The sequence below is a fragment of the Dendrobates tinctorius genome, unplaced genomic scaffold (genome assembly GCF_039654945.1).
Source record: "Dendrobates tinctorius isolate UK_male_01 unplaced genomic scaffold, ASM3965494v1 ptg000142l, whole genome shotgun sequence".
NCBI lineage: Eukaryota > Metazoa > Chordata > Amphibia > Anura > Dendrobatidae > Dendrobates > Dendrobates tinctorius.
The window spans coordinates 2273653-2286131 of NW_027361809.1; the positions used below are offsets into that span (position 1 = coordinate 2273653).

Consider the following 12479-nt stretch of genomic DNA (forward strand, 5'->3'; position numbering starts at 1 on the left):
GTGAGGTCTGTGGGTGCTGGGGATAGTGCTTGTGAGGACTGCGGGTGCTGGAGGCAGTGCTGGTGAGGTCGGCAGGTGCTGGAGAGGTCGGCGGGTGCTGGAGGCAGTGCTGGTGAGGTCTGCGGGTGCTGGAGGCAGTGCTGGTGAGGTCTGCAGGTGCTGGAGGCAGTGCTGGTGAGGTCTGCGGGTGCTAGAGGCAGTGCGGGTTAGGTCGGCAGGTGCTGGAGGCAGTGCTGGAGAGGTCGGCGGGTGCTGGAGGCAGTGCTGGTGAGGTTTGCGGGTGCTGGGGATAGTGCTGGTGAGGTCTGCAGGTGCTGGAGGCAGTGCTGGTGAGGTCTGTGGGTGCTGGAGGCAGTGCTGGTGAGGTCTGTGGGTGCTGGAGGCAGTGCTGGTGAGGTCTGCGGGTGCTGGAGGCAGTGCTGGTGAGGTCTGCGGGTGCTGGAGGCAGTGCTGGTGAGGTTTGCGGGTGCTGGAGGCAGTGCTGGTGAGGTTTGTGGGTGCTGGGGATAGTGCTTGTGAGGTCTGTGGGTGCTGGGGATAGTGCTTGTGAGGACTGCAGGTGCTGGAGGCAGTGCTGGTGAGGTCGGCGGGTGCTGGAGGCAGTGCTGGTGAGGTCGGCGGGTGCTGGAGGCAGTGCTGGTGAGGTCTGCGGGTGCTGGAGGCAGTGCTGGTGAGGTCTGCAGGTGCTAGAGGCAGTGCTGGTGAGGTCTGCGGGTGCTGGAGGCAGTGCAGGTTAGGTCGGCAGGTGCTGGAGGCAGTGCTGGAGAGGTCGGCGGGTGCTGGAGGCAGTGCTGGTGAGGTCTGCGGGTGCTGGAGGCAGTGCTGGTGAGGTCTGCAGGTGCTGGAGGCAGTGCTGGTGAGGTCTGCGGGTGCTAGAGGCAGTGCGGGTTAGGTCGGCAGGTGCTGGAGGCAGTGCTGGAGAGGTCGGCGGGTGCTGGAGGCAGTGCTGGTGAGGTCTGCAGGTGCTAGAGGCAGTGCTGGTGAGGTCTGCGGGTGCTGGAGGCAGTGCGGGTTAGGTCGGCAGGTGCTGGAGGCAGTGCTGGAGAGGTCGGCGGGTGCTGGAGGCAGTGCTGGTGAGGTCTGCGGGTGCTGGAGGCAGTGCTGGTGAGGTCTGCGGGTGCTAGAGGCAGTGCGGGTTAGGTCGGCAGGTGCTGAAGGCAGTGCTGGAGAGGTCGGCGGGTGCTGGAGGCAGTGCTGGTGAGGTTTGCGGGTGCTGGGGATAGTGCTGGTGAGGTCTGTGGGTGCTGGAGGCAGTGCTGGTGAGGTCTGCGGGTGCTGGAGGCAGTGCTGGTGAGGTCTGCAGGTGCTGGAGGCAGTGCTGGTGAGGTCTGCAGGTGCTGGAGGCAGTGCTGGTGAGGTTTGCGGGTGCTGGGGATAGTGCTGGTGAGGTCTGTGGGTGCTGGAGGCAGTGCTGGTGAGGTCTGCGGGTGCTGGAGGCAGTGCTGGTGAGGTCTGCAGGTGCTGGAGGCAGTGCTGGTGAGGTCGGCGGGTGCTGGAAGCAGTGCTGGTGAGGTCTGCAGGTGCTGGAGGCAGTGCTGGTGAGGTCTGCAGGTGCTGGAGGCAGTGCTGGTGAGGTCTGCAGGTGCTGGAGGCAGTGCTGGTGAGGTTTGCGGGTGCTGGGGATAGTGCTGGTGAGGTCTGTGGGTGCTGGAGGCAGTGCTGGTGAGGTCTGCGGGTGCTGGAGGCAGTGCTGGTGAGGTCGGCGGGTGCTGGAGGCAGTGCTGGTGAGGTCTGCAGGTGCTGGAGGCAGTGCTGGTGAGGTCTGCAGGTGCTGGAGGCAGTGCTGGTGAGGTCGGCGGGTGCTGGAAGCAGTGCTTGTGCTAGGATCATTTATTGCTCTCACACTGATACTCCAGAATCTCTCATATCCACATAAGATCTTTCATTCTAAGTTTTCAGAAGTTTTTCCTTTTGCCTCCGTGGTTGTGATCTGTAATTGGAGGTAATTGGCCGGTCACTGAGGACTGAATGTGGGGGCCCCTGGGGGGCAAAGTCACATTTTGCCTTGGGTGGGAGGTTAGTCTTGGACTTGGATGGACGGTGATTTTGTTTTCTGCCAGACAATAGTTTGCAGTTTTTTAATCTCTCATTGAGACTATTTTCCCAGCTTTTCCGGTTGTTTTCTATTTTGATTTTGCGACGAGTGTTTTTTTTTTTTTTCTCGCAATTTTTCAGTCTTGTAGAAAAACCGTGGAGTTTGAAAATGATAAGAAAGGTATAAAATGCCCCCAAAATGCAGCGAAGCGGAGTGTGAATCCTGCCGTATGCAGCGAGATAGGAGGCGGTTAATGTGAAGGGACGGTGTGCTGTAACGCTGATCGCCCAGAATATGAGACGATCTGTAACAAATAATGATATTTGTCGTTAATGGGAGTTGTGATGAGACTGAACGAAGCACGGAAGATCCTGTGTAACAGGATGGAGGTGGATGCAACAATGTAACAACATGTGACGTGAAGACTTTGGGCCGAGTCATTATTATATTTGGGCTTTTTTTTTCTAATTCTTGCATTTGTTTTGCTTGTTTTGCATTTGTGTCTTATTCTTTTTTTAGTTTGCGTCTTTTTTAATGACTATTATACGTATTCTGCGTTTGCTACGTTTTTACAATGTGCACAAGGTTTGGAGGTTTCTAGATGTTTGTGGCTAGTTCATAAATGGTGATGTTTTAAAAAGGCGCTAACTTTTTGTGCAAATTTCCCCCGTGTGATTTTTTTTTTTCTTAACTTTTTTTTTGGACATCTAGAATTTTTGTACAAATTTATTTTAGCAGAATGTTTGATTTTTTTTTTTCTGCAATACAAAGTTGCATAAAAAAGGTAAAAGGCAAAAACAAAAAGCTCTTTGGTTTTGTGCAAAAGTCATGACCCACGTTCACCGTTTTTAATGTTTGGCGCAAAGTAGAAATAATACAAGGCAAAATATATTATACTCGGCCATCATCTATCCCCATATCACAAGATAAAAGTGAGAAAGACAAAAAGAAGGACACGCAATAGGAAACCCGAGAGTGGCAGCACCGTTGCGTCCTGGACCCCGGAGCTTACACCCAACAGACTCTGATGACATGTGTAGCCCCCGCTATCAGACGTGCCCCCTGAATGTCCAGGAGAGGCGGCACACGACCTCCCATGTGAAGGATCGCTCTTGGGAATGTTTCCATCTGGTGGCCGATGTGACACCTTCAGTCCGGGTGACCATTACACCCATTGTCACCCAGGCTCCATCCTGCCGCTATCAGTGGAGGTCACCTTGCTGATCCTTTCTAGGCGGAGTGGACACGATTGCACCTGATGCCACTTTCCATTCTGTGCCAATCTGCTCTTACCGGTAATAAAACTTTATACAGATGGCAAATCCTCCGTGGCGGCTGCGGGGGAAGGTAATTGGAGATTCTGTTTTAAGTAGCATATTTTTCATTACGCCGCGATGAAATGACTTAAAAAGATTGCAGCCGCGCTGATCAATACTTCTGTGCGGAACGCTTCCTTTAATCATGCAAAGTAAGTGACATTTTCAGTATCTGTAGCTGAGGGCGAGGAGCGGAGGGCGAGCCGCCACACTGATTGTCAGCAGAGCAGCAGGACGCCTCCCCAGCCACGACCAAAGCCGCACATCTGACGGGCAGCGCAAGATCTCCTATTTTCCTTCAAGACATTGCAGTAAACTCAAAGCTGCAGAGATCAGTGGGAGCCGCCGCTTATCGGCCGGGAAGCTCTCAGGGAAGGTGCGCGGCTAAGTGGCTATTGATTGTATATAAATATATAAAGGTCAAACGATAAACCGCGCATCACCGCCCAGACAGCGGCAGCCGGGGAAGCAGAGACTGACAGGAGTAGATGGCACCTGCAGTCCTATGTAACACCACAGATAACACAGTGATAACTCTGTGAGTACAGATAATGTAGTAGATGTCACCTGCAGTCCTATGTAACACCACAGATAACACAGTGATAAATCTGTGAGTAAAGATAATGTAGTAGATGTCACCTGCAGTCCTATGTAACACCACAGATAACACAGTGATAACTCTGTGAGTACAGATAATGTAGATGTCACCTGCAGTCCTATGTAACACCACAGATAACACAGTGATAAATCTGTGAGTAAAGATAATGTAGTAGATGTCACCTGCAGTCCTATGTAACACCACAGATAACGCAGTGAGAACTCTGTGAGTACAGATAATGTAGGAGACGTCACCTGCAGTCCTATGTAATTTTGTGACAAAATAGTGCCCTTCTTAAGTGATGTGAATAATGCGGCACATGACCATTGATGCCACTGGTAGACTATAGTGGGAAAATGCTTTTTGTAAACTAGGACTGGGAGACCGGGGAGCACAGAGAGAAGAAGGCACAGTTTTATAAATACATTTCAAAGGTCAAAGAACCTGAAGAGACGGCAGCAAAACAGAGAGAACTTGTCACATCTATCTATTATCTATCTATATATTATCTATCTATTATCTATATATTATTTATCTAGCCATCTATTATCTAGCTATATATTATTTATCTATCTATCTTTATATCTATTATCTCTCTATTATCTATATATTATTTATCTATCTTTCTCTCTATTATCTATCTATTATGTATATATTATGTATCTATTATCTATTTCACCAAATACCATTTCCCTGTAGATGTTTTCCTAATTTTCCTTCTCTTGCACAGCTATGAAGCGTTTTTCGGATCCTCGCGGTCGGGCAGCATTGGTCGCTCTTTTGTTCGTTCCGTCGCCGGATGAGACTGGACTTGGCAGAATCCTTTTTTTTTTTTGGGTAGAGTAATCTTTATGTGGAAATATCTGACTTATTACGACGCATCGTAAACCTGTCACTCGCCTTTATGTCACACAGACGAGCAGCAACAACACGATTAGTTACATTTACCGAGCGAAACCACGGCATAGAGTTAACCCTGTCCCTGCCAGAGGCCGGTTGGAATAACGAGCGAGCCGACGATGCTGTTATGTGACATATTCTATCATATCATCATACGTGTTGTTCTAAGCTTATCATGATGTCTACCATCATGAATATTGCCAGGAGTTATTAGTCCAGGGACGCCTCTTCGCTTTTCTTGGATCTTTTCGGAGGGTTCACCAGCCCAGATAAGGGGGGCTGACGCATGTATCGCCAGGCATCTGGTCTGGATAAGGGGAAGATCTAGTTCTAGAGTTGATCGCATGGAGAGGTTACATTGGATTTCAATTTTTTTATATCTGATGCATTTATGACCTAATTTTCTTCTTTTTTTTTATTATAATTATTAGTTTTTATTTTATACAATTATAATGGGAAATCCAAACCTTTGACCGTGTTTGTTATATTTTTCTTTAGAAAGTTTTATAGAATAAGCGTGCATGAGGAATAACATTATTTGTGGCCATTACATGACTTGTATCCTGCAGTTTTTAACATTACCTACACTGTTAACAGTTTTTTTCTACATAATCTGAGAGCAGCACCATATAGGAACAGAGACCATGATTCCAGCGATATGTCACTTACTGGACTGCTTGCTGCAGAATTGATAAAATCTCTTGTTTTCTCTGCTGTAGATGTAGCAGTGCTGAGCTCTGTGTAACCCTGGCCACACACCTGATTGGCAGCTGTGTGTACATTGCACATTGTCATCAAGCTGACAATCAGTGGTGGGCGGGGTTACAAAGTTTAGCTGATCTACTGTGCACATGAGAACTAGTACTGCAGTGATATTCTCCTGCTGATAAAACAATGATTGTCAATGCAAGAAAGCGGACGGCACCGCTGTTACCGTGCTAAGGTCCGTGGCTGGCAGCAGGCGCAGAGCTCACGTCCAGGACTCCCGGGTGCTTGACCTCGTAGCAAGACGATTGTAGTTTCCAAGAGAAAAAGGTTGCACTCTGCGGGATAATGATGAATGTTTATTGACACTGAATTACATGTCCCGTGGAAGCGCTCGAGTAGCGTGAAACGGCCGTAGTCAGCCATTTGACACACTCTCCTTCACATCTCCGACGTGACATGTAATTCAGTGTCAATAAACATTCATCATTATCCCGCAGAGTGCGACCTTTTTCTCTTGGAAAAAACAATGATTGTATTGCAGCACACAGCCCCGTGTTGTGAATTCTCTTGATCTGACTTCTGAGTTGGGGCTCCCTCTGGTGGTTACTGCGGGTAGTGGAGCTGGCCGGGTTGATAGAAGTCTGCCACCTGATGACGATGACTGGAAATCAGGGGTTACTGACTAGGAGGATATAAGTGAGCAGGCTTACCTCAGTTGCTGCTGGTGATTGTTTCTTCCTGTGCATTTTGAGGTCTGCTGTCTCCTGCCTGATCCTGCATTTTTCAGTTAAGTTGTTCATTTGCTAATCCTTTGCATCTGATCTGGTTTCTGCTTTGCTGTAAGGGTTCAGTGTGCTCCCTGCTGGGGCAGTGCTGGACCCCGTTCCATATGTTACAGCTTGTGTCAGTTTGTTCAGTCCCCTGTTATATTAGTCTCTTTTGCTTTGCTGTCAGTTCACACCAGAATGCTGATATAGTGGGGGAGAGGTCGTGAGACCTCAGTGTTTTTTGTACATCAGGCTTGGATTTTTAAGGGGTTTTGCATGATTGCACAGTGTCTTTCCTTTCCTATCCTATCTAGACAGTTTGGGCCCCATCATTTGCTCTGTCTGTTTTCTGCCTGTGTTTGTGCCTCATCTTGTCTCACCGACAATATATGTTTGGGGGCTATCTATTTCTTTGGGGTTCTACTCCGGGGCAGTTTAGATTTCCCCTTTCTTGCTTTAAGCTTAGTTAGTTCTCCGGCTGTGCCAAGGCGTCTAGGGCATCGTAGGTATGCCTCACGGCTACTGCTAGTTGTGTTGTTAGGAATAGGGGTCTGCAATCTGCTGAGTTACCAACCTTTCTAGATTCCTGGTGGCCTAGACTATTCCTGTTATCCTCCTCGGTGACCTATTCATAACAGCCCAGTAAGTGACACATCTCTGGAATCAGGATCTCTTTCTCTACATTATGCTGCTTTCAAATTAAATTGCTAAAACCTGCTGACAGATTCCCTTTAGCTGCAAATATCCATACACAATACTGAGCAATACCTGCAAGTGGGAATGTGGAACCTTTCTGTGTTTTTGCAGTAACTGGTCTCGTGCATTTTCATGTAAATGTTGCCTTATACTCATATCAGGACTGAGGAGGCGCAGCTCAGGGGGAGACAACAAATATTCAGATACATTTTATTAAATGTCAGTGAATGGAGCCAGAGATGAGAGCTGGGAATAAATTCATGAGATAAAGGCAATTTTATATCTTGTAGAATCTGGAGGTTGAAATTGGAAAACAAATATTTTCTCTTTTTTTCCCTAATTTATATTATGATTATTTTATATTTTCTCTTTACTGATAAATGTGAATATTCAGTGATTCTTGGCCATTTATTGCACATCCACAAGATTCCATAGATATCCCAGATGGAATAAACTTTTGTCATGTTTCATTTTTTAAATTTTTTTTTTTTTAAATTGCACACGCACATTACTACCATAAAAATGTTTTGCCTGAAAGCAAAACAATGTTACGTTTGTAATTATTATTTTAATTTGGCTCCATGGAAATCCTGACATATTCTAGGTTCTGCTCATAGCATACAATAAATGTGTATTCTGCAGGTTATATATCAGATCTACTGTACAGACTGGGGCAGAGTGATCGTATTATAGTTAGAGGGCAGGGCCAGCAGAGTCACCTCATTATCTTTAGAGGGTGGGGTCAGCAGAGTCACCTTATTATCATTAGAGGGCGGGGTCAGCAGAGTCATTCCTTATCATTAGAGGGCGAGGTCAGCAATCATCTTCTAATTAGAGGGCGGGGTCAGCAGAGTCACCTCGTTATTATTAGAGGGCAGGGTCAGCAGAGTCACCTCACTATCATTAGAGGGTGTGGTCAGCAGAGTCACCTCATTATCATTAGAGGGCGGGATCAGCAGTCATCTTATCATTAGAGGGCGGGGTCAGCAAAGTCATCTCATTATTAGAGGGCGGTCTCAGGAGAGTCATGTCATTATCATTAGAGGGCGGGGTCAGCAGAGTCATCTCACTATCATTAGAGGGTGTGGTCAGCAGAGTCATTTCATTATCATTAGAGGGCGGGGTCAGCAGAGTCACCTCATTATCATTAGAGGGTGGGGTCAGCAGAGTCACCTCATTATCATTAGAGGGTGTGGTCAGCAGGGTCATCTCATGATTAGAGTGGGGTCAGCAGAGCTCTGCTATACATAGATATACCCCATATATACTCCAATAATACACCATATATATCCCCCATGTACCCCATATATACCTACTGTATGTACCCCATATATACACCACATATACCCCCTATGTACACCATAAATACTATCTACACCATATATACCCCCTATCTACACCATATATAGCCCATATATATCCTAGGTTCCTAGCTACCCATAAATGCAGGCTTTGCTGAGAGAGATGTCCACATTCACCCAGGAATTCAGATATCAGCCTTAGGCCAGGGTCACACTTGCGAGAAACTCCATACCCGGCACGGCCGCTGGCACTCGGGACCAGATTGTGCGGCTGCATGTATTTCTATGCAGCTGAGCGCTCTGGTCCGAGTGCCGGTGGCAGTGCTGGGTATTGAGACTCGTCCGAGTTTCTCGCAAGTGTGACCCCAGCCTTAGACTCATCATCCCTCTTCTCCACAGTCCATCATCATCCTCCTTCTCCACACAGCCCCTCATCATCCTCCTTCTCCACACAGCCCCTCATCATCCTCCTTCTCCACACAGCCCCTCATCATCCTCCTTCTCCACACAGTCCATCATCATCCTCCTTCTTCATCAGACTGTATTACATTCTCCCAATAGTCTTCTGGATAATCCAAATTCTCTCTAGCAAACTTCAGACGGGCCCGGACATGTACAGGCTTAAGCAGGGGGACATGTCTGGCACTGCAGGATCTGAGTCCCTGGCGGCGTAGTGTGTTACTGATGGTAGCCTTTGTTACGGTGGTCCCAGCTCTATGCAGGTCATTCACTAGGTCCCCCCGCGTGGTTCTGGGATTTTTGCTCACCGTTCTTGTGATCATTTTGACCCCATGGGGTGAGATCTTGTGTGGAGCCCCAGATCGAGGGAGATTATCAGTGGTTTTGTATGTCTTCCAATTTCTTATTATTGCTTCCACAGTTGATTTCATCACACCAAGCTGCTTGCCTATTGCAGATTCGGTCTCCCCAGGTGGTGCAGGGCTACAATTTTGTTTCTAGTGTCCTTCCACAGCTCTCTGGTCTTCACCATAGTGGAGTTTTGTTGGCAGCGGATTATTCAGGATACTCTCCAAGTGTGTGAAACCGAGCTTCTTTATTCAGGAACAATATATGATAAGCCTAACAAATCAGGAATAAATCATTTGTGTGTCTCTACCTGTGCAGCATCTACAGCAGGATGCTTCTCTCATACACAGACACAGGAAAAACAGTCACATGCTCTCCCTGTGTGAGCCTCTGGGAGGTTGTTTTTTTTACTTTATAAATAGCATACAATTCTAGCAACTAAACACTCATAGACAGGAATGGAGTTGTTGCACCAAACATAATCCAGCAAGTTTGGAGTGTGACTGACGTTGTGGACAGTTGTCTTTTATACTGATAACAAGTTCAAACAGGTGCCATTACTACAGGTAATGAGTGGAGGAAAGAGGAGACTCTTAAAGAAGAAGTTACAGTCTGTGAGAGTCAGAAATCTTGCATGTTTTTAGGAGACCAAATACTTATTTTCCACCATAGTTTGCAAAATAAAACTCGCCAAATCAGACAAGGTGATTTTCTGGATTTGTTTCCTCATTGTGACTCTCATAGTTGTGGTCACCTATGATGTCAATTACAGGCCACTCTCATCTTTATAAGTGGGAGAACTTACACAATTGGTAGCTGACTAAATACTTTTTTCCCACTGTATACCCCTATGTACACCATATATACATCATGTATACCCCATATATACCCCCTATCTACACCATAAATACACTATATACATCATATATACCCCCTTTGTACCCCTTATCTACACCATATGTACACCATATGTACACCCTCTGTACCCCATATATACACCATGTATTCCCCATATATGTACCATATATACCCCTATATACATATACCTCTATATACACCATAAATACAATAAATACCCCCTATCTACACCATATATATCCTATATACCCCCTAGCTGCACCATATACACCCCCTATGTACCCCATATATACCCCATGTATACAGACAACACAGGGGGGAGTATATATACCTCCTTTGCACCCAGGAAAGTTATAAATAGCTGTAACAAAATCTTTTTCTTCGGACATCTTCTGGCTAATTACCCGGGCGCTATGTCGCCAGATGTTGTGCGCGCCGCCTCGTACATTACGCTTGTCAGGAACGTCCCGGGGGATTTGTTACTAGAATGCGGCACCTAGAATTTGCTTTATGAAAAACTGCAACTAATTCTCTCCATATATGATCCCTAGATGTCGGCGCTTCACCTGGTGAACACGTCAGGCAGGTGTGAATAATCGCAGCCATCATCATCATCATCATCGTCCAATCTCATCATTGCTGGAATAAATGGGATTGCGGGGAAAGCCCGATGATGGAGAGCGGATAATAATGAGGAATTCCACAGTGGTGTGATATAGTCAGATTATCGAGCAATAGAAAGCGGACTAGAAAAAAGTACAATATGTTATGACACCGCCACGATCAGTGACCTCATCTAAAGACCCCCGTGTTATCAGAGGCTCGGGCTGGTAATGTTCCTCCATGCTTTACACTGCAGCTCTGCTCATCTAAGCATGCGCTTAACAGGAACCTGCTGACTGAGAGGAGGAGTCTGCAGAAAGGGGAGGAGCCGGGAGTGACAGTTTGACTGACAGCTGACTGGAGGTTAACCCCTTTAGGACTGATCATGGGGGAAGGAAAACTTCTACAACTTCCTAGCAGAGGATTCATTGGGGCAGAACTCTCCCCGCAGCCGACGTCTGATACCAGGACTCTGGGCTGCAGACGATCACTTAGAACCATAAGGATTTATTGTGGATTTCCAATGTGTCCATAAAAGTATTGTCTGTCTGAGATTTCTGATAAAAAAATGAAAAGTCAGGTCGGCGACTTTGGTGTCAGAGGAGGCAGAATGTGTCCTGGTCAGGAGACAGGTGGGGGGTGTATAGCTGGAGCACTGGAGACCAGTGTAACAAACCCTCAGCTGTGACAGGTTGTAGGTCTGCCTCTGACCGCCCTTCGGGTGCAGAGAGTCACTTTTGCTCCTGATGATGAGGAGGATGGAGAACTGATACATTGTTCATTAATGTTACAACTTCTTAAGAGCCGGAGCCTTATAGCGCGCGGGAGGCTGCAGGTGGCGCTGCTGAGCCGCCTCACTCCCCATCACACCGTGCCAGTGAGACGGGAATGTAGTCAGTAGCAGGAGGACAAAGCTGAGAACCCGGCGCCCGCTCCTCTCCGCGCCTCCTTTCCCCCCTTTGCTCTGGTAGATTGGGTGCTCGGCTGCCGGGTGATCCGGGGAAGGCTCCAGCCTCACTGGGGACAGACACTGGAGAAGAAGCGGCCGCTCCACTGAGACATGATCGTGGGCAGCGGTGGAGGATCCCGGCGGAGCCCTGCTCTCCGCTCCCTGCTGCCGGAGCGGGGCGAGATCGCTTTGTGAAGCGTTTCCCTGCGGGATGTCATCTGGCTGAGACTCATCCGGGCTGAAAGCGGGACAAGCTGGTGACGGGAGCCTAGTGCTCGGCTGTGGTGGACGCTCTGACTGCGGACGCTCTGCTCGGCTGTGGTGGACGCTCTGCTCGGCTGTGGTGGACGCTCTGCTCGGCTGTGGTGGACGCTCTGACTGCGGACGCTCTGCTCGGCTGTGGTGGACGCTCTGCTCGGCTGTGGTGGACGCTCTGACTGCGGACGCTCTGCTCGGCTGTGGTGGACGCTCTGCTCGGCTGAGGTGGACGCTCTGCTCGGCTGAGGTGGACGCTCTGCTCGGCTGTGGTGGACGCTCTGACTGCGGACGCTCTGCTCGGCTGTGGTGGACGCTCTGACTGCGGACGCTCTGCTCGGCTGTGGTGGACGCTCTGCTCGGCTGTGGTGGACGCTCTGACTGCGGACGCTCTGCTCGGCTGTGGTGGACGCTCTGCTCGGCTGAGGTGGACGCTCTGCTCGGCTGAGGTGGACGCTCTGCTCGGCTGTGGTGGACGCTCTGCTCGGCTGTGGTGGACGCTCTGCTCGGCTGAGGTGGACGCTCTGCTCGGCTGAGGTGGACGCTCTGCTCGGCTGTGGTGGACGCTCTGCTCGGCTGTGGTGGACGCTCTGCTCGGCTGTGGTGGACGCTCTGCTCGGCTGTGGTGGACGCTCTGCTCGGCTGTGGTGGACGCTCTGCTCGGCTGTGGTGGACGCTCTGCTCGG

The 12479-nt window shown here is 48.7% G+C and overlaps 1 protein-coding gene across 2 annotated transcripts in view; it reads left to right on the plus strand.

The window, feature by feature from the left end:
- LMO1 (LIM domain only 1) overlaps window positions 1-12479 on the plus strand; it is a 163184-nt gene that overhangs the window by 4833 nt on the left and 145872 nt on the right. The window lies entirely within an intron of this gene.